Below are 19,885 nucleotides of genomic sequence, written 5' to 3' on the forward strand. Positions count from 1 at the left end.
AATTAGCTTATACAGGTCAAAAACTGATGAACTATGATATAATTTATACATAATGTTTGAATTTATTATTATCAGATGTTTTTACTAATTAACTTATTAATTTTTTAAATTAAGTGTAAGCTTAGGACTAGAATATGACTTAAAATTTAAGGTGGTTTTATCTTAGATAATTTTTTTATACATAAATATACATAACTATTCATTTCATAGTGTTAATGTAAATATATAATTTTTTACCTAAGTTCAAAGTTTTAATAAATACGCATAAAATATGTTCATATGTTCGCATTTTTATTATAAAATATATTCACAAATGTTTATTTACCAATTTAATAAATAAATAGATCAAATGATTTAAGAAATTTTTTAATGATTTGATGAAGATCACATTGATATAAATACTGAGTCGACGATTTTTAATGATTTGGTGAATATCACATTGATATAAATACTGAGTCAACTAACTTTTAGGTCACTTATAATATTTAATCCAACTATAACATTACAAGTCAACCTAATCCATTCTCATGTAAGAGTTATGACATAAAACAATTTATAATTTTGAATAGACAAATTTTTAAGCTTTACAAAACAAAAAAAAATTAGTATATTAACAAATATTATTTACTACTATCATATTATAAATTAAAATTAGAATACTTAAAAAACGAAATATATTTGTATTTTATTGTAAATATAACGTTTGTAATTTATTCTAATATTTTTACCAATTAAATTATGACATGTATTTATATTAAGAACTTAGAACACGCATTTAATGGCATCAGAATAAAAACTTGTCTTATGTGTAATTCTAATAAAAATGAATAAAATTTAAATTATTATAAATTATTTTTACTACATATTTTAAATAAATTTTATATCATTATTTAAATTTAAAAATTAATTTTTGATTATTTATTTATTTCCGTGCATAATATGGGTAATATGCTAAACTTATGTTGTTGAAAAGTAAATATAGGGAGCTGTTAAGATGTGCACCTCAATAAGATGTGCACATCATATACACATCTATTTTAAACCATTAGATTTTTATAAATTAATCTCAGCCACTGAATAATTTGATTAGGAATATTGACAACCTCTTCAACCGGTGACCTTTCACTACAGGAAAAATGGTCTACAGCAACGTTTTTTTGTGGCGTTTAGGGAAACGCCACTATAAATTAACGAAACACAACGTTTTCGAAACACGTTGTGTCTGATCTCAGTGAACGGCGCCGTATTGGGTCAATGTATTGACCGTCAAAACCTCCGTCTCTTTGAACTCAGTCTCTACCACAACTCAGTTTCCCTCTCTTCCAAAACCCTCGATTTGAAGCTCTCTCTCTCTCTCGCTCAGTTTCAAACACACACTCTCTCGCTCGCTCGCTCAATTTCTCATTCTCAACCCTCGATTTGCTCGATTGCAGATCCAAAACGCTCGATGGTTTGCGTTTCATCGATCTATGTCGCTCGCAATCGAACTCTCTAGCTATTCTTCATCGATCTCTGTCGCTCGAGTTGTTCTTCATTGAACTCGAACTCGATCTGTTCTTTATCAAATCGATCTGTTCTATTCTTCATCAAATCGCAGATCCAAAATCCAAAATCGATCTGTTCTAGCTGATCTCTCTTGCTCTTATATCAGGTATATTTTTCATTCTCTACTTTCTCATTGTCAAATCTGCTGATCTGTTCTACTTTCTCTGTAATTTTTTTGTTCTTTAGTTTAAAAAATTTGGATTCTATTTACTTAAAATGTTTGTAATTGCCGAAGTCTTAGTGGATTCTAGTTACTTAAAATGTTTGTTTGTTTGTAATTTTAATTTGGATGTAGGAGACAATAGGTCGCTTAATCAAATTCCTATTGCTTGCAAAGATGCAGTAGCAATTTTGTTTATGTTTGATCTTACTAGCCGGTGTACTCTAAATATGTATGTTAATTATTTCATCATTAAATCAATACTCCTTTTAATAGTGATACATACACAGTTTTAAGTTTAAAGAACCACTAATTTGATATAATTTTGTGTTTTCTGGATTATTACAGTGTTATTGGATGGTACAATCAAGCAAGAAAGTGGAATCAAGTACTAAATCTATCTTCTAAATTTGCATCAATTGGAATGTGTGGTTTAGATTATTCTATGCATTTTTCTGTAATATTTTTTCTCCTATAGCAGTAGTGAATGGATAAATATAATGGCAACGAACACATTATGAAAGTGGGTAGAACTTCATTTTGTTGATGGGGGTCTTTACTAGTGAAGTGCCAAACATTTAAGATTATTAATTATCCAATCATATATTCCTCAAAAGAAAATAAAAAATAAAAAAAAATTACAATAGAAAAAGTACTTGTTTAATGCAATTGTGGGAGAGAAAAAGATTTATGTCAATAATTTGATCATTAATAAGTGTGTTATGGATGATATCGACAGCAATCTCTATTTTTGTATTGAAAAGAATGAAGTTGCAGAATTTCATTATTTGGATACTATTCATTCTTAAAAGAGTATGAACATATTTTCATATAAAATTTTTAATTTTTTTGCTTTAATTTTTGTTTGCAGACGGCAATTCCTATACTAATCGGGACCAAATTCAATGATTTTGTCCAACTTCTGCCGGATTTGCAGTGGACAATTGTGACCCAGGTACAAATTCCTCAGCATTTTTTGTGTATAATTTGTTCAGCAGTATTAATTGACAAAGAAATCTGTCTTTTTGAAATAATGAAGTTGATTAACTAGTTTTGTTCCCAAATATTAAGGAAAGCTTTAATATGCAAATTAAACAGGACCCATATTTTTCATATAAAGTACAACTTATTCATCATCCAGTCTGAAGTAGGAGTATCCGAAATCTTGGTTCATAGCTGCCCACCCCAAGTGTCCCTAGCTAAACTAACTGCTTTGGTAACAAATTAATCTAAATTTTCACTTCAATAAATAGTGAATCCTTGCAATAGCTTTCCAAGGAGGAGGTGGAAGCCAAAGATAATTGCTCCTCAAAACTATATCTTTCATGCAAGTCTAGTGAAATAACAAAACCAAAACACATGAAAAGTAAATTCTTGTTTTTATCTAGTTAACTGCTTGTTTATTTGCAAAGGAAAAAGTTGCTGTTTTGGGGGAAACTTTCCACTTGTGACCTGCTGATGCCTGTTGAAGTGCATTACTTCCAAATCCAGAAGTCTATTAGTTGATTTATTCAGCCTTTTATAATTTGTTTATGCATTAGAAGATATTTTGTTGCCATTATATGGAGATCTAGACGGCGTAGATGAGCAAATAGTTGTGTTCTCTAATTTATCAAAAAAAAAAAAAAGTTGTGTTCTCTAGCTGTCTTTCCCACTTTGTTTTTTACATCGTGTTCAACTCTAGGTACTATAATTAAGTTAATATCTTATGCATCTCTACAAGTTGTCTTCTCTTTTTCTATTTCTTCTTCTTCCTCTTTAACTAGAATCTAACCTAGCTAGCTGTCTCTGAGTATCCTATAGTAGTGTGAAAACTTTTATTATTCAAGTTTTAATGGTATTGCATTTTTGAGCTTTTGGTGTTGCTGTCCCAAATCACCAAGAAATACAGATTTGGATCATTGTTATTCTTTAACCTGACTATGTATCCCATTGCTTTTTAGTTTTTATGGTGTTGTGAAGTCAAGTTACAGTCTAAGCATTCACCTTCGGCCCTATAATTTTGCCCATAGGTGTATTAAAGCAAGAGGACCATTACTGGATGGTAAAATTTCTAAATGACTGCTGATCCTAAAACTGTAACCCCTGGTGAAAAGTTTTACGTATGCTTAATCATGTGGTCATGATGAAGAGTATGCTACTTATCAGGGTGAAACATATAAAGAATATGCCAAACTGATTTGCTGATGGGTTCAGCACAGTTTTTCTATGGATGTCATTGGCTAGGAAAAGAACTCAATTGTTACTAAAGAAAATATCAAACAAGAAACTATACCTCAATTCTAGGCCCTCTTGATGGTAGAAGTTGCAGTTGATTCTAAGTCAGATGCTTCAGAACCAGTCAAATGCTTGAAACTGTCATTTACACTGCCGGCAGATGATACAAAAATCTATGATGCTTGAAACTGTCATGTTGGGCATTGGGGTGATTGCTGTTGCAATGATTTGGGACTGATTTGGGACACTTGATCAAAGCAGAGTGAAAACAGAAAACAAAAAAAGGAAAACAGAACAAAAACAGAGTGATTAAATATAGCAGTGAATGTTGAGCAGAGCAGTATATAGAACACATTAGGAGATCAATATTGCTATGGATGATCATTGTATGTAAATGTTTCCTTCATTGACTGCCCAATTTTTGTTATGAAATAGTTGTAGAACACATTTGTGATTTTATTGCCTTGCTCTTGATCCCTCTATTCTTGTATTAGTTTCCTAGAAAAATTTATTGAAGGTTATTATGGCTCTCTAAAGAACATGAAGTTCTGCTTTGTGAATAATTATGATGAAAAACTCTAATTTAAGACCTCCAATACACCTTTACTGACATGGACAGAGCCACTTGAATGTCACCCTCTCGCGACGACAATGAATAATTTATCGATGATGTGATGTTTTGTTGACAATTACATTAATTTCTTTGGCAATTTTGTGACTGGAACCCAAGTATCTTATCAATTTTTATCATTCTTTCTAGTATCTTCTAACTTGATATTGATATTTGGATGAGTAGGTCATAGTTCGAGAAGCCCAACACTCATGCATGGTATTGATTGGAACCCAAGTGGTGGCATTTTACATATTGTGCCTAATGAGTTGAACCAAGTGATTGACGGGTATACACCCTTGGCTTCTCGTTTGGGAGTTGTAGCATTGCCAATTATTCATTTACTTCTAAGTTTTAGTGATTTAAAACTGTCATTTTCTTATTTTACTTCTAAGTTTTAGTGATTTGAATCTATGAACTGCGCTTTTAGGAAATGCAAAATCAGCTTCTTTTATAATATCAATGTAACATGGTACATGGCCAAAATAAGAAAGAATAGGAACTGATCTGTGGAACTTCTAGTGAAGTAGGGAATTGTTCTGTGATACGTTTGTTTAATGCAAATGTTCGGTAAATGGGTTTAAAGTTCTTGGACTTGTCTCCAACATGAGCATCTGTGGTTTGATACTGAAGAGTGGTGTTAACATTGCCAATTATTCATTTATTTACTTTTTCTTCATTGATGCAGGCTTATATCACGAGCTTGGGAGATAGCTGGCACACGATATGAGGCACATGGACACCCGAGCTAAAAGACATCTCAATACCCCTTTTAGGACAACAGCACTACAACACTAAGATCGAGACCAAATGCACTTGGTGTTTGTGTGGGTCAAAATCACCTAATGAGAGTCCTCCTGATGAGGCACTTCTTGATTGTCCTTTGAGAGTCAAGTACTAAGTAACACTGGGATAGTCCTTTGTGGCTAGAGCTAGGTTCTGTGAGGTACTTCACCCCCTTGCAGCTTTCATAAGCAAGGGGGAGATTTATCCATCTTATTCTTGAAATTTTGATCATTTGGGTTGCAAGGCATGTTTTCACCAAGGGGAGCACATTGGATCCTAATGATCTCTTAAGATTGTGTAGACGCCATCACATGTCACTCCCTACCTATTATAAATAGCACGTCCTTGCTCCCCCATCACAAACAAGAACAGAGCTCTAAATCATTCCATGCCTCTCTTTCTCTTAGGCTACCTTGTCTCTCACTTAGCCTGCCCCAAAACTCCTGCATGCCATTTCACAAGTTTTACCACCTTCCATTTGAACTCACCCACACTGAACAAAGGGCATACCCCAATTTGTTAATGTAATAAAAGAAGATTTGTAAACTCCAAAGGATATGATACAAAAATCTTTGATAAGTGGATGGAACAAAGAATAAAATTAAGGCATGGGTTGACCTATACTATGTTATTGCCCTCAAATAAGAATTACTTATTCTTATCTCAAATTAGTGTTTGATATGCATGCTTCATGTTGTTGATCACTTTCTTCATGTTGTATGCATCATCTGATTCATATCCTGTATCTTAGTAGTTCCCATTCACCTATACATTGATTGATGGATTGACTGATTTAAATTTGAGATTACTAGAAGTATTTTGTAGTTCTTTCTTTAATATCTTTGTTATGATTAACATCTTAGAACTTCTTGAAATTTTGTGACATTTGAATATTTGTAAACTAGGGCCAATTCCTATTGCTTGGATAAATTTCTTCAAGAAGGTGAACTCTCTCTCTCTCTGTCTCTCTCTCTCTCTCTCTCTCTCATAAGGACCTTTTTTGAGCCATAGTTACTATCTTTTCATTCATTTGAGTTTTCTTTTTCTTTTTTTTTCTTCTTCTCTTCTTGCTAATCATTGAGCAACGAACTTAGGGTCATTGTTTCTTTTTATTCTCGTATATGTCAAGCTATATTTCATGTCAAGGATGTGATGACATATGGACGACTCATTGGTATTTTTTTTTACTTCAAATATATATTTTGCTCTACTGCCCAAGACTCAAAAAATCTTTACAACAGTCTATACTAAACTGCTAGAATTTAGCTGCTTTTTTAGTGTTGATATTATTGGATTGATCCATGACGTGGATCAAATAGTGATGTCCATGGCAGCTAAATAGGTCTTCTAGCACTTTCAATCGGACTTTCATTTACTCATACATAAAATGGGCATACTTTCTTCTAGCTTTCATTTTCCCTTAGTGGAGTTCCATTTTTGTAATGTTGTAGTAGCTGAATAGATCATGTAGAGCATAAATGCTAGCTGATGGTACTGGTTAAACAATTTGTTCCAAGTTGTTGTTTTATGATTTTTCAACTTTTGCCCCAGTACATACATATTTTAATCGAGAAAAAAAAAATGCTGTCGTGCGCATGTACTCATTGTCATGTCTTTTTTTACTCCTTTTGATTGTTCTTATGCTAAATGATTTTTCTTCTGCATTTTACACTTTATTTGCTTATGACTTAATTTATGGGTAATCATTGGTTTTTGTAACAAACACTTGAAACATGTCAAGTAGATCAGTTATTGCTAAATTTGCAAGTTCCCGTTATCCACTGTATTTTGCGGTGAGACAACATAATGAAGTGATGTCAACAGAGCAGCCTTGTGATCTAGCATATGAATTTGGAGATGGATTCTTGGGTATCAATGAGTATCCTCCAGGTTTTCCAAGACCAGGTGCGGAAATTCCTATAACATCTCATGCATAGTCGACTTGAATTATGACTTATTTTGTTTTTTCAATCACCTTGTTTATGGGGACATATTTGAGTCATTTCTTGTACTTGTGCTATTGTTTCTTACATTGGATTTTGGTTTCTTTTATCAACATTAAACACTTGTATATGAATATACTGAAATGTCTGCATGGAATTAAGTAGTTGTGAAGTTTTCGTGGAGGAAAAAGGCTATTTTGTGGTTTTCATTCGACTCAAAAGTATTAAATCTTGGTGATTGGTGAGGAATTTGATTTGCATGGATTAAGTACTTCTGGAATTCTCTCACTCTCTCTCTCTCTCTCTCTCTCCAAATATAAATGCACCCATACAGATATTTATGATACTTGTCTAGGTCTATAATATATAGGATTTATGCAAACAAACATTCAACCATACCAATTGAAGAAAGCAACTTGCCTTCCCGAAAACAAACAAAAAATTTATGCTTTTTAGTTTTAGAACAAATACCATTCAAATAATAGTGTTAGGACTAGTTATGGTGGTGGTAAAAAATAGTACTTTAGTCTCCATTGGATTGGGGTCTGTGAGGAAGTAGATTGGGCATAGACTTGACCTTTTGCACTCTTTGCACGAAGTGGGTGTCCTCGGGTTTGAACCCACAATCTATCAGGTTAATAAGCTGAGTTTTAACCTTTGAACCAATAGCCACTTGCCTTCCCGAAAACAAACAAAAAAAAAACAATATCACAAAACAATATCACATAAAGAGAATGAGTTGGTTTCGGGGATAGTTTGTTTTCACGGATTGTTAATCTATATATGGATCTGTTTGTCTGCTTTGGTCTTTTGGTCCAAAGCATGTCTAAAAACTCATTTGTGTGTGCTTTGGTCTTTTGGTTTACTTATGATGATTATTATTAGAGAAAGAAATGAACTAAGAACTTGCCAGAATAGTAGTTAGTGACCAAGGAAAGATGGTATTAACTAAGGATCCATATTACGGAGAGAAAAGAGTTTAAAAGGTTCTATATAGGTCATAAAAGATTACGAGGCTTGTTCTGGCATCATATGGGAGAATCAAAAAATTGATGAAATAAGATATTAAATCAAAACTAATAACATAAGAAAATTAAATTATTTCAAATAAAAAAAAATGATACAATTTTACATTATTCTAGACTAAATTATACAGTGGACACACACAACACCACCCCCACCCCCACCCATCCAGATAGAAGAAACATTTCCTCTTTTTCTTCTTTTCATTGTGTCTATTACTTTGGTGTAATATGTGGGACAACAATGATCTGACATCCCATATTCTCATAGATGAGGTAGGTATGTATTGCCTTGTTGACTGTTAGGAGTAAGCTAGCTTGTTTTCAATTCTATTTGCATTCTGAGCTCTTCTCTGTTTTGATTTTGCTACACATGTGATGGAAATATTGATTTTGTTATTTATACTTTCAATAAAATCTCTAATTAAAGAAATGGTACAAGAAATAAGCATTTGAATGTATATATTATACAAATCAAAATTAAGCATTATCTATGTTTCATTGTTGTTTTGCAGCTTGTTGGAAGCCATTGATCTCATCCTCCAAGGTGCTCAGAATCTTGTGGTACCAATAAAGTCCAATTCAAGAAGAAAATTGCAAGAATCTCCCACAGCTCACAACGGCTGTGAATTCTGCTGACCCAAGAAGACGTGATCAGATTTAGTCAAAATTGAAATGAAAACTTGTGATTTTAGAGTTGATATTTCAATACAATTACCAAGACTTTCTGACATTTAATGATCTGTCTTCTGCTTCTCTATGTACTGTTTGATGTATTGGTTGTTAAGATACAGTTCTATTAACTATTGGTATGCATATATAATTACCAAGTTATAAGTGTGTACATATCATAGATGAGTAATATGGCTTTGAAATTGGATGATTTGTGTAGATTGTTGTCTAATTTCATGTGGTATTTGAAGTATCTGGAGTGTGAATTTGAATTTTGTTTTTTTGGATTTCATTATAATGTATTTGGCTTAGTCTAGTGGAAGATTTGTTTTTTCAGATTCATTATAATGCATATTTTCTAAAATGGTATGCTTTGGACATAATAATAAATAAATAAATAAATAAATAAATAAATAAATAATTTAAATAAAAAAAAGAAAAAAAGTGGCGTTTTTGAAAAACGCCACTAAATGACGTCATGCTCACGTCACACGTTAGTTTGTGACGGTAATAGAAGCGGACGTCAACATTTTGTGGTGTTTTTAAAAACATCGTCTAATAGTTTTAGCGACATTTATTATACGCTGCAAACCTATTGCGGTGGCTGTATCAACGACGAAAATTTTAAACGTCGCTATAACTTTTTACGGCGTTTTTCAAGCTTTTAGCCCCCGAACCGCCATGTGGCTCTCACGGGCAGCTTCCCCATGATAAATAGGACTTGTGATAATTGACGGAATGTAATTCGGATTCGTAGGTTGGGAGTTAGAGCCGAATACGACCAAAACTTACTCGAAAAAGGGCGTTTCGGAGGCGAAAAATCAAAACAGCCCCCGAACTACCATGTGACTCTCACGGGCAGCTTTCCCATGACAAATAGGACTTGTGACAACTGACAGAATATAATCCGGACCCGTAGGTTGGGAGTTAGAGCCGAATACGCCCAAAACTTACTCGAAAAATGGCATTTTGGGGGCAAAAATTCAAAACAGCCCCCGAACCACCGTGTGACTCTCATGGGCAGCTTCCTCATGACAAATAGGACTTGTGACAACTAACGGAATGTAATTCGGATCCGTTGGTTGGGAGTTAGAGCCGAATATGCCCAAAATTGATAATTGATTCATCATGGAAGGTTGCTTTTGTGATTGAACATACATTTCTACATATTTCCTTTTGTGATTGAACTTTATTTTGGTTATTATTTTTCTCACATGTTCTAATATCTTCAATGAAATGGCACTGACAGACATTCATAAGTAGGGATAGTTTTATATCCAATCTAATGATTCAAGTGTTTTTTGCAAACAATTAATGAGGAAGTTGGTAAAAAGAATAGTTTCTATTCACATCGGGCTTTGATATTGGTTTAGCCATAGAATTTGGATACATGTTGCATACAAATAAAAGATTGTTACATTAGCTTTATGTTAGTAATGACAGATTTAGTAATGATTGTTCTGCATTTAACAATGTTCCTTATAACAAAAGACTTTAGAAAGACTGATAATTGATTCATCATGGAAGGTTGCTTCTTTGATATGTTATTTGTAACTTGTTCCCAAATTCATTCATGAAGTTGGGCATTTTTGGGTCCAATTCTAACATTTTTTTGTTTTTTTTGTTTGTTGTAGATGACTTTGTTGCGTGGACTTTCAGAGTAATATTTTGGTGTATGGAGAAGAAATTTCACTTTTGTATAGAACTAATGTAATACTTTTGTTATCCCCGGCGTTTGTGCAGTTCACTATTACTGATACAAAAAACTTTTGGCAGCCAACAGATAATTACAGGCATGGTACATGGATCACCTTTTGTCATCGTACATATATATGATTTTTTGTCGTGGTACATAGATGTACTTTTGTCTTGGTACATACATCACCTTTTGTCGTGGTACAGATTACGTTGTAATTTGTACCATGCCAAATAGTCATTTCACATGGTACTAAATATATTTTTTGTATATGGAAGGCTTTACTTTTTGTATGATTCTATATTTTGTATGAAATTATTATTTTAATTTGGACAATAGTTGGTTTGTGTGTACTTTGACAGTTAAAGTTATTTATTTTTTGTATACAAAAATTGACTTTTGGCGACTAAAAATTTAGTCGCCAAAAGTGAAAATTCTTGTAGTGTGTGTCAAAGTCATTTATACCTGACGTCATCATTTGGACATAATGACAACATGACACTAGTAGTGGCAACAATGCGATTATAATGGGCTAAGTCGATGATGATGGTTGTGTTTCAGTGGATCAAAGGGCATGATTAATTGAAGTTGGTAACAATAACATTGCTGTTTAATTCACTAATAATGACAACGAAAGAAAGAGTGAGAGTGAGAGAGAGAGAATTAAAAACGAGAAACGTAGTTGGAGTGTCATGCGTTTTTGTTAGTGATAATGTTTGAGGTAATGAAAACACAACAACAAAATTACATATAAATGGCAACCGATAAACCGATCAATTACTATTCGAATATTGACTAAATTGATATTAATGATTAGGCTTTTACTAATTCATTGGGAACTATGAATAAGTTGGGAATTAATTGGTTTAGTGTGGTTTATGAAAACTAATTGATTATTGAATCAATTAGGTTTATTATATCAAGGATCCCTACAATCAATTGTACAATCAATTGTCCAATCAATTGTCATATTTCAATCTCCCTTATATTCTAATGGATTGTACAATCAATTGTGAAAGTTCAAAACTCTAGCCACTAATCGATTGTATAATCAATTGTGGTCTTTCAATCCAATCGATTTTGCAATCAATTATGATTTTCCATTCACTCCAATATGCTATACCAATTGATTACACAATCAATTGTGTTTGAAAATTTAAAAGTTATGATGTTTTGTTGATGTTGTTACGATTTTTGGGACAAAATTATAATCAACATGCAATGTTATGATTCATTGATAAAAGTTATGATAGTTTGTTAATGTCGTTATGATTGTGGAAAAAAAAGTTATACTCAATGTGTTATGTTATGAATCGTCACTAAAAGTTATGATTTGTACCACCAAAAGTTATGATTTGCCATGGTGAATCATAATAAAAAATGTTACGATTCAAATGTTATGATAATTAATTACAAATAACTATATTTGTTATGAGTTGTTATCATATTGTTATGATTTATAGTGTCTTTGTTATGACACTTTGGTGAATATTATGACATTGTTATGATTCATTATAATATTCACTACAAGAAAAGGGGGATTTTGTGGCGTTTTTTTAACGACGTTTCTATAAACGTCACTATTATTATCATTTAACGGCGTTTTATAAACGCTGCATATTCTATTAAACAAAACGATACCGTTTTATAATGGGAGGCGTTTAAAAACGCCTCCGAATGTGGTGACCCACACGCGCGCCTTTCTGTGAAAACCTTATTTTGAATCAGAGCCTACATGCGCACAGATCTCTCTCTCTCGACTATTCGATTCACCTCTTCGTTTGCTAAGTTATTCCAAATAAAAGTCATACCGTAATCGATTAATCTGCAAGATTCAGATCGAAGCCCCGATCTGAACAAAACCTGATTCAGATCTCTCTCTCTCAACCCTCTCCATCGAACCCGAAGTTCTCTCGATTTCAAAGCTCAGATTCGTTCGGCGATTTCGAAGTTCTCTCAGATTCGTTCGGCGATTTCAAAGTTCTCTCAGATTCGTTCGGTGATTTCGAAGTTCTCTCAGATTCGTTCGGTGATTTCGAAGTTCTCTCAGATTCGTTCGGTGATTCAATCTCAGATTCGTTCGGCGATTTCGAAGTTCTCTCGATTTCAAAGCTCGGTGATTCAATCTCAGATTCGTTCAGCGAGGAAAGTGAGCACCATCATCTACCAAGGTGAGCACCATCGCTTCAGATTCGCTTGTTTTTTTTCCCTAAATTAGCATGTTGAATTTTCCTAGCATGTTGAATTTTAATCTCTGTTTTTTTATTACCCTAAATTAGCATCAGTTTGGATTGATCAATCAGTGTAGCTTAGATATTTAGGTAGAATATCTGGTTACATTATTATTATTATTATTTTGAATTCTAAAATATAGAACAGTTCATTATATCTTGGAATGGATTGTGATTTTGTATTCATCATATTGAATGTTGAATTACCCTAAATTAGCATGTTGAATTTTCCTTTGGCATTTTCCACTTTTCTCTATCCATTTCCCTTTCAAACATCACCTCTAATACCTGTCAATTCAAAAAAATACCAATAATTTAACAGTTTTGCTACGAACACATAAACAAAATTTAGAAATAAACACAAAACACTAAAAAATAATGTCTATCCAGATACACTCTCTATCCGGTTCAACGCCACTCTCGATTCATAATGTGAAGGACATAACACAACAATATCACACTTATCACTGTACCAAGCTTCTCCAACGAGAGAAGCACCTTAATTAGCAGATTATATGACAACGACAGCCAATGCTTTCAATTCCGAATAATTACTATACAGGTTCTTCATATAAGGTTTCATATCATTATTTTTGCTTGATTTATAATAATAAAACCAAGGCCTAAAAAGCTCAATAAGTCATATGCTCTCCAAGCAATTTTGTGATCTTGTGAACAACATCACATAATTTGGAGAATCATTGCCTTATTTTGATATGAATACCTGTCTATTTAGCAATAGGATTTTACGTTAGGTAGCATAGAGCATCAGTTGATTAATATGAATTGCTTGAGAGAAAACCCAAATCCACCCTCACCAATACCAGAAAAGACCATATCTTAGAATGTGATCTTGGCTGTAGAGAACTATGTCAAAAAGGTTAGAAACATTTTAGTAGCTTAAGTAAGATGAACAATCCATTTTGTGACTCCAATTTATGCTCCTCTCTTTTTTTGATTCTGTTATTTCAATTCTTTGGGCAGTGTAAGACTTTGGTTTTCGAATACAGACCGTTCATCTCTGAGGAGAAATGGAGGTTCAACTTCTAGCTTTTATTGGTACTTAGATTCAAGTGGCATCTCTTGTGGTGTATTTTACTTGGAGATACTTTGATGTTTTGTTTATTATCTCCTAGGGAAATCACTGTTACAATTTACATGACTGCTTTTTTTCTTAATAGTTCTAAGCTGAAACAAATCATGTGTTTGGCTCATCACTAGTCCATTCCATGCATTTAATTTTTTATATTCAGTGAATTGATGATTGAGACATAGTTATAAGATTAGTTGTACATAATTATTCATTTCAACCATCTCATTGCTGATCAGTAGATCATTTTATGGACTTTCCTCTTAATTCCAGAAAATTTTAAAATAAAATGAATTTAGGAGGTATTTGGCTTTGAGTTTGGAACTTTACGGCCAATGAACTATGAACAAATTGCAGAGTTGCTCAATGGTATTGCTGAGAGGTTTGATTGGGATAAAATAATGGGGGGTGACAACATTATTGGACTCAAACAGGTAGACTTCTCTTCCATAACGTTTTCAAAATGCAAAAACTTCTCTAAATCCATGGTAACTGGTTAGTTTTGAACCCTTTTCCAGTTTATACATTGCTTTGTTATGGATGGTGATGCTCGAGATTTTTATGCTTTTGGCACCATTAAATGATATAAATGTTAATTTTTTAAATTTTTTTTTGTTTTTTTACAAAATATCAGTTTTTCAAACAACCAGCTGAAGAAAAACAGTTATTGTGTCTGCCTAGCATTGTGGTGGTCTGAAAGTAGTCTTGATGGCATTCTAGTGGAAGTGGCTAATTATCCAAACAGGTAATTAGGGGCAAGAGATTTCTATTTATTTTCTTTTCTTTCCAAATCACCTAATCTAAGCGGGTGGCTAATGAAAATTTCCAAAATGTCCGTTAGACAATCATTGGGAGGGTTTGGGATTTAATCCTCTTCAAACCTTAAGAAGAACAATTTATTCTTTTGCTTAGATACACGTTACGAAGAATAAGTTGTCAAACACTTTTCAAATTAACAGTATATTCTAAAATCTTATTTTGTATTAGTCCCATAACTATTTATCATATTCACCAGAAGGCAAACTCGTGCAGAATCATTGGCAACCCATTTCAAGCAGCTCCTCCAGAGGCTGACTAACTTTGAGTTCTATGGATCCTTTTTTTAAATTTTTTTATTTTATTTAATATAATATATAAACAATTTACTTTACTTTCAAGTTTGAATCAAATAGTTCATTATATTTCTGGATTTGTTATTAATTCAATTTTTAACTTTGCCACAGGATAATATGGAGTACAGGTTCACGAGTGTATAAGAGATTCACCTTGCCCTCCTCAGTGATTATGGTACTTCTAAGTAAACTAAAGTTTCTTACCTCTTTTCCATTCATAATAACACTTCGTAGATGATGGCATACCCTGACATTTTTGCTTCTTTATAGATTTTTTTAATCTCATATAAAAGTTTTGGCTACATTACAGAACTGTGACAGTGTAATTATTAGCTGTCTGGGTTAATCTTTTCCCTTTCTAACATCTACATCTCTTTGTACTTTACGTCAAGTGTGTGGAGTCATTTTTCCAGTCCTTTCCTCTTCTTGTTCAGTTAAGCTTCCAAATTAACAGGAGAAAAAGTTGTAATACCGAATGGAATGACTGTTATGTTATTGCTGCAAACAAAATTGCTTTTGGGAGTTTGGTTATTTCAGTTTTGAAGACACCAAACAGTTTGGTTTTTGTATGGAAGAGTGAGATGTGTGATTACTTTTGTGAGTTTATCTCTTCACGATCTTATGGGTGATTTAATTCTAGTCAAGTCTGGGGCTGGGGTGCAGCAGTGCTTGTCTTTCAAAGATGCAGAGGTCTGTGACTTGAATTGGATGTATTTGTCGTAGAATGTAATTATACAGCATGTCTCTGTTAAAAAAACTTGCTTAATTATCCTCATCAATTTGTCTATCTTATATGTTATACTTGCTTTTAAATCATTGTTTGATTTTACCAAGTTCAATCATTTTCACAAATATTTTAATTCAAATTATAGGCATGCTGGTGTCATATGGGTGATATGTCTGAGGCATCACTTTGTGTTCTACAAAGTGATAGTTTGACAATCTATAAGACAACAGGTGAGTAGTTTGAAGAGGGCGGTTTTGATTACAAGAAAGCAATTGTTGATTCAATTGTTATCCTTATAAGAGACATCCCAGATGCCAAAGAAAATGGGCTACTTCACCTTTGTGAATTTTGCGATATCTCATAATTCACTATGTTTTCTTTATTCTGAGAAGAGGAATGGTTAACCATTTGTTTGCAGGTTCGTGATAGAAGAAGGCCCAACTGCTCCTGGTAAAAAGCCCCTGGTAAAAAGGCCCCTGGTAAAAAGCCAACTGGTTTAGGTGCTGCTCCAACTGCTCCCACGTCCACTGTTGATGCTTATGAAAAGCTTCTTTCCTCTATCCTAGAGTTCTCGAGCTTTGGGAAGCTTTTCAAGGTTTTTTACCAGACACTCCTTCCATTATATATACTGATTTTGACTATTGTTGATAATCTGCTGATTCAGGTTTTTTTTTCATATAAATTTTTGTTTCCTGTACCAGTCTTCGGCACCTGTGGAGCTTACAGAGGCTGAAACAGAATATGCAGTTAATGCTGTTCAGCACATTTTTGATAGGCATGTGGTGTTCCAGTACAACTGCACAAATTCAATTCCCGAGCAATTACTGGAAAATGTAATGACCATCTTAAAAAAAGTAGTAGTTCCTTTATTCTGAAATTATTTTGGGATAATCTCTCAATATTTTTGTGCTTACTGCCAGGTCACCGTTGTTGTGGATGCTTCTGACACCGAGAAATTTACTGAAGTGTCAACAAGGCCTCTAAGATCTCTTCCATATGATTCACCAGGACAAACATTTGTGGTATTTGAGAAACCAGAAGACATTCTTCACTTCAAACTCCTCAATGAAAATCCAAGCCTACTTCTAAAACTAACACCTCATGAAAACACACCACTTCATATCGCCACACAGTTTGGACACAAAAACATTGTTGCTGAGATTTACAATCGGCAGCAGTTCCTCCTTGCTCAGCCGAACTTGGACGGAGACACACCTCTACATGTCGCTGCGAGAGCTGGCCGCATCTCCATTGTTAGTTTTCTAGTCAACGAGCTGTTATCTTTGTCTTATGGAGACATCGAAAACAGAGGAAACAGAGAGACTGAGATTCTGAGGATGAGAAATAAGTGGGGCAACACAGTTTTGCATGAGGCTGTGAGGAACCATAATCTCAGAGTGGCTGAGTTTTTGATAAAGGTTGATCCTGAGCTGGCCTGTTTCGAGAACAACACGGGTGAATCCCCATTGTATCTGGCTGCTAGAGATGGAATGCTGGAAATTGTGAAGCGCATACTGATGGCAGCTTGTTATTCGGCTTATGGCGGGTCAGATGGCCAAACAGCTTTGCATGCTACCATCGTAGAGGGGAATTTTGGTAATTTTATACTTCTCTCATTTATTTTTTTTATGCATTTATTATAAAAACAAACAAGAATGCAGCTTGCCTCCAGTAAATGACTGGACCATCCAGTTTTTAGTTGTGGGCCTACTATAGAGCCTATTTTGATGATACATTTAATTGGTCTTTGAGGTATATGTTGATTGTTTATCAAAAATATCAAATCAATTTGATAATCGTAACTATATGATTTCATAAATAAACCCACATTTTACCGTTTCATTTTATATGTTATTTAGATGCCATGGAAGCCCTTGTTAGAGCGAAGCCAGAACTAATAAAAGAAGCTGATCATCATGGTAGAACCCCACTCTACTACGCAGCATCTATGGGAGACCACAGGACAGTTCAAAGATTACTTCAACTTCACACCGACATAGTATACATGTCCGATCAAGATGGGCTGTCACCACTTCATGTCGCGGCATACAGAGGCCATACCAACATAATCCAAGAGATCATCCAATGTTGCCCGGATTCTGGAGAACTGCTAGATTTAAGAGGCCAAAACAGGAAAGAGAATGGTTTGCAGTGAGTTTCAAGCCAGAGAATTTCATTCCAGGTCTAGTCATTGGTTTCATTTTTGGGTTGTTCTTGGACTTATCAAAACCCATCAAAAACAATAATAATACTACTCCTAAGAAGGCGGCCAATCTCTTACTGGGAAAGCAGCAAAGACTGGTCTCAACTAACACTGATGAAGAGCTTAAAATGGTACTGTCTCTTATTGTACCGCCTCAGTTCTTTGTTCACTCTGCTTTTTATCTTTCTTCAAACATTATTGTTGTAGAACTCAATTAAATGTTGTAGAAAACATTGTTTGATTTTAATTGTTTTTGCTTTTGGGAGTTTTCTATCAATGAATTTGATTTAGAGGGTGATATGTGATAGGTGGGTTTGATCTTTGTACTTAGTATAAGGAGTTTGGTGTGATGTATTTGGAGATTTTGATCAATACTAAGCAGTTTGGTAGGAATTGTTGTTTTTTATTTTTAATTTTGTTTTCAAGCTTAGTTTATTTATTATTTTAATAAACAATAATTATTAGTTCTTAATAATTGTTTGTCAGGTTTTTTTTTTGTTCAACCATATAAAATTAACACAATCTAAAAATTAAAAAAAAGGCGATGGTGGCGTTTAAAAAACGTCACTATATCCCATCCCAACGGCTAGATTTTAAAATGAATAAATGTCTATGACGGCGTTTTCAAAAACGTCGCTAAATGTCAGAGTGACGTCACAGTACAGTTAGGGTAGGACATTTTGCGGCGTTTTTTAAAACGCCGCCTATACTAATATAACGACGTTTTTTAAACGCCATAAAGTTATAGCGACGGCCGCGTCCTCGACGTTTGGTACTAAACGCCACAAAAAAAATTAACGACGTTTTTAATACTTTTAGCGGCGTTTTTTAAACGCCGCTAAAAGTGAATTTTCCAGCAGTGATTGTTATGATATTACAATGAATGTTATGATTCTTTCCGTAACCTGTTACATGACCGGTTTAGCAGGTCATTGTTTATGATGTGGCACGATATGGGCCATACAATAAGTGCATATCATATGCCTTTTTATAAGGTGCACATTCATTCATAATTATAGAAAAATTACTCATGCTGTAATTAGTAGTGAATATACATCCTATGTGGTTGAAAAGTAAATATATTGTTATTTTCTCTATTTAAGCGAGGATTTTGTGTGGATCATTCATTCATAAATATCCACATTATTTTATTAATTTGTTTTTAAATTAATGAATGGCATATTTTTAAAATCATAATCGAAGTGCATTTCTTGGAAAAAGTATAAAATGGTGTAGTTTCAATTATTAAATTAATTTGATTTTTTTTACCAGGGGTGAACTGGACAATCTAGTTCTCTTGAGCGAAGTGGAGGTAATATTCAAAGCCCATAAAATATTCCTAATTACAAAATTATTTTGTTAAAATCTGTTGGACAATCTTCACTGTATTTAAAAGATTTAATTCTATTGTGTACACAACAACAATTAGAATTTAAAGAAATAAAGAAAAAGGAAAGAATTTGTTTGATTATAAAAATCAAACTCAAAATAATAAATAAATAAATAAATAAATAACAGATTTTATTTTGTTACAAAAACAAAATTTAAATCTGATTTAATAAATAAAAACAACACTGAAAATAAATTATATAACTTACTTGATTTAATTTTTTCGAATTATTTTCTGATCAAGTCCAGTGTTTGACACTGTGTCCTTAAGACAGATTCGTCTTCTCCACGGTGCTATCAGAATTTGGACGTCTATCTCCCGGGATGAAATGATCTACCACAAACAATAGCAGCACTACAAATTGTTTGCCTTACGAACACACTAAGTGTTTACACTCTTTCTTTCAGAAATAAAATGCAACAAAATAAAGAATAGAATAAGCAGAGGTGAAATACGAAATTTTCTAATTTTTAACATCAAA

At 33.4% G+C, this 19,885-nt stretch overlaps 1 protein-coding gene and 1 non-coding gene across 6 annotated transcripts in view; one reads left to right on the forward strand and one right to left on the reverse strand.

The window, feature by feature from the left end:
- The window catches only part of LOC114268873 (uncharacterized), a 152,350-nt gene that overhangs the window by 56,568 nt on the left and 75,897 nt on the right, over nt 1–19,885 (reverse strand). The gene's annotated exons all lie outside the window — the stretch shown is intronic.
- LOC114270631 (uncharacterized) lies at nt 1,580–9,208 on the forward strand. Of its 5 annotated transcripts, none has more exons than XR_014342877.1 (6): nt 1,584–1,651; nt 1,841–1,937; nt 2,054–2,093; nt 2,577–2,660; nt 5,221–7,223; nt 8,799–9,208. It is a non-coding gene; the product is annotated as an uncharacterized LOC114270631 (transcript). The 5 variants fall into 5 exon arrangements; XR_014342879.1 differs by having other exon boundaries at nt 6,224–7,223; XR_014342878.1 differs by lacking the exon at nt 1,841–1,937 and having other exon boundaries at nt 1,581–1,651.

This window comes from Camellia sinensis, chromosome 10 (assembly GCF_055761805.1).
Source record: "Camellia sinensis isolate YWXY chromosome 10, ASM5576180v1, whole genome shotgun sequence".
NCBI lineage: Eukaryota > Viridiplantae > Streptophyta > Magnoliopsida > Ericales > Theaceae > Camellia > Camellia sinensis.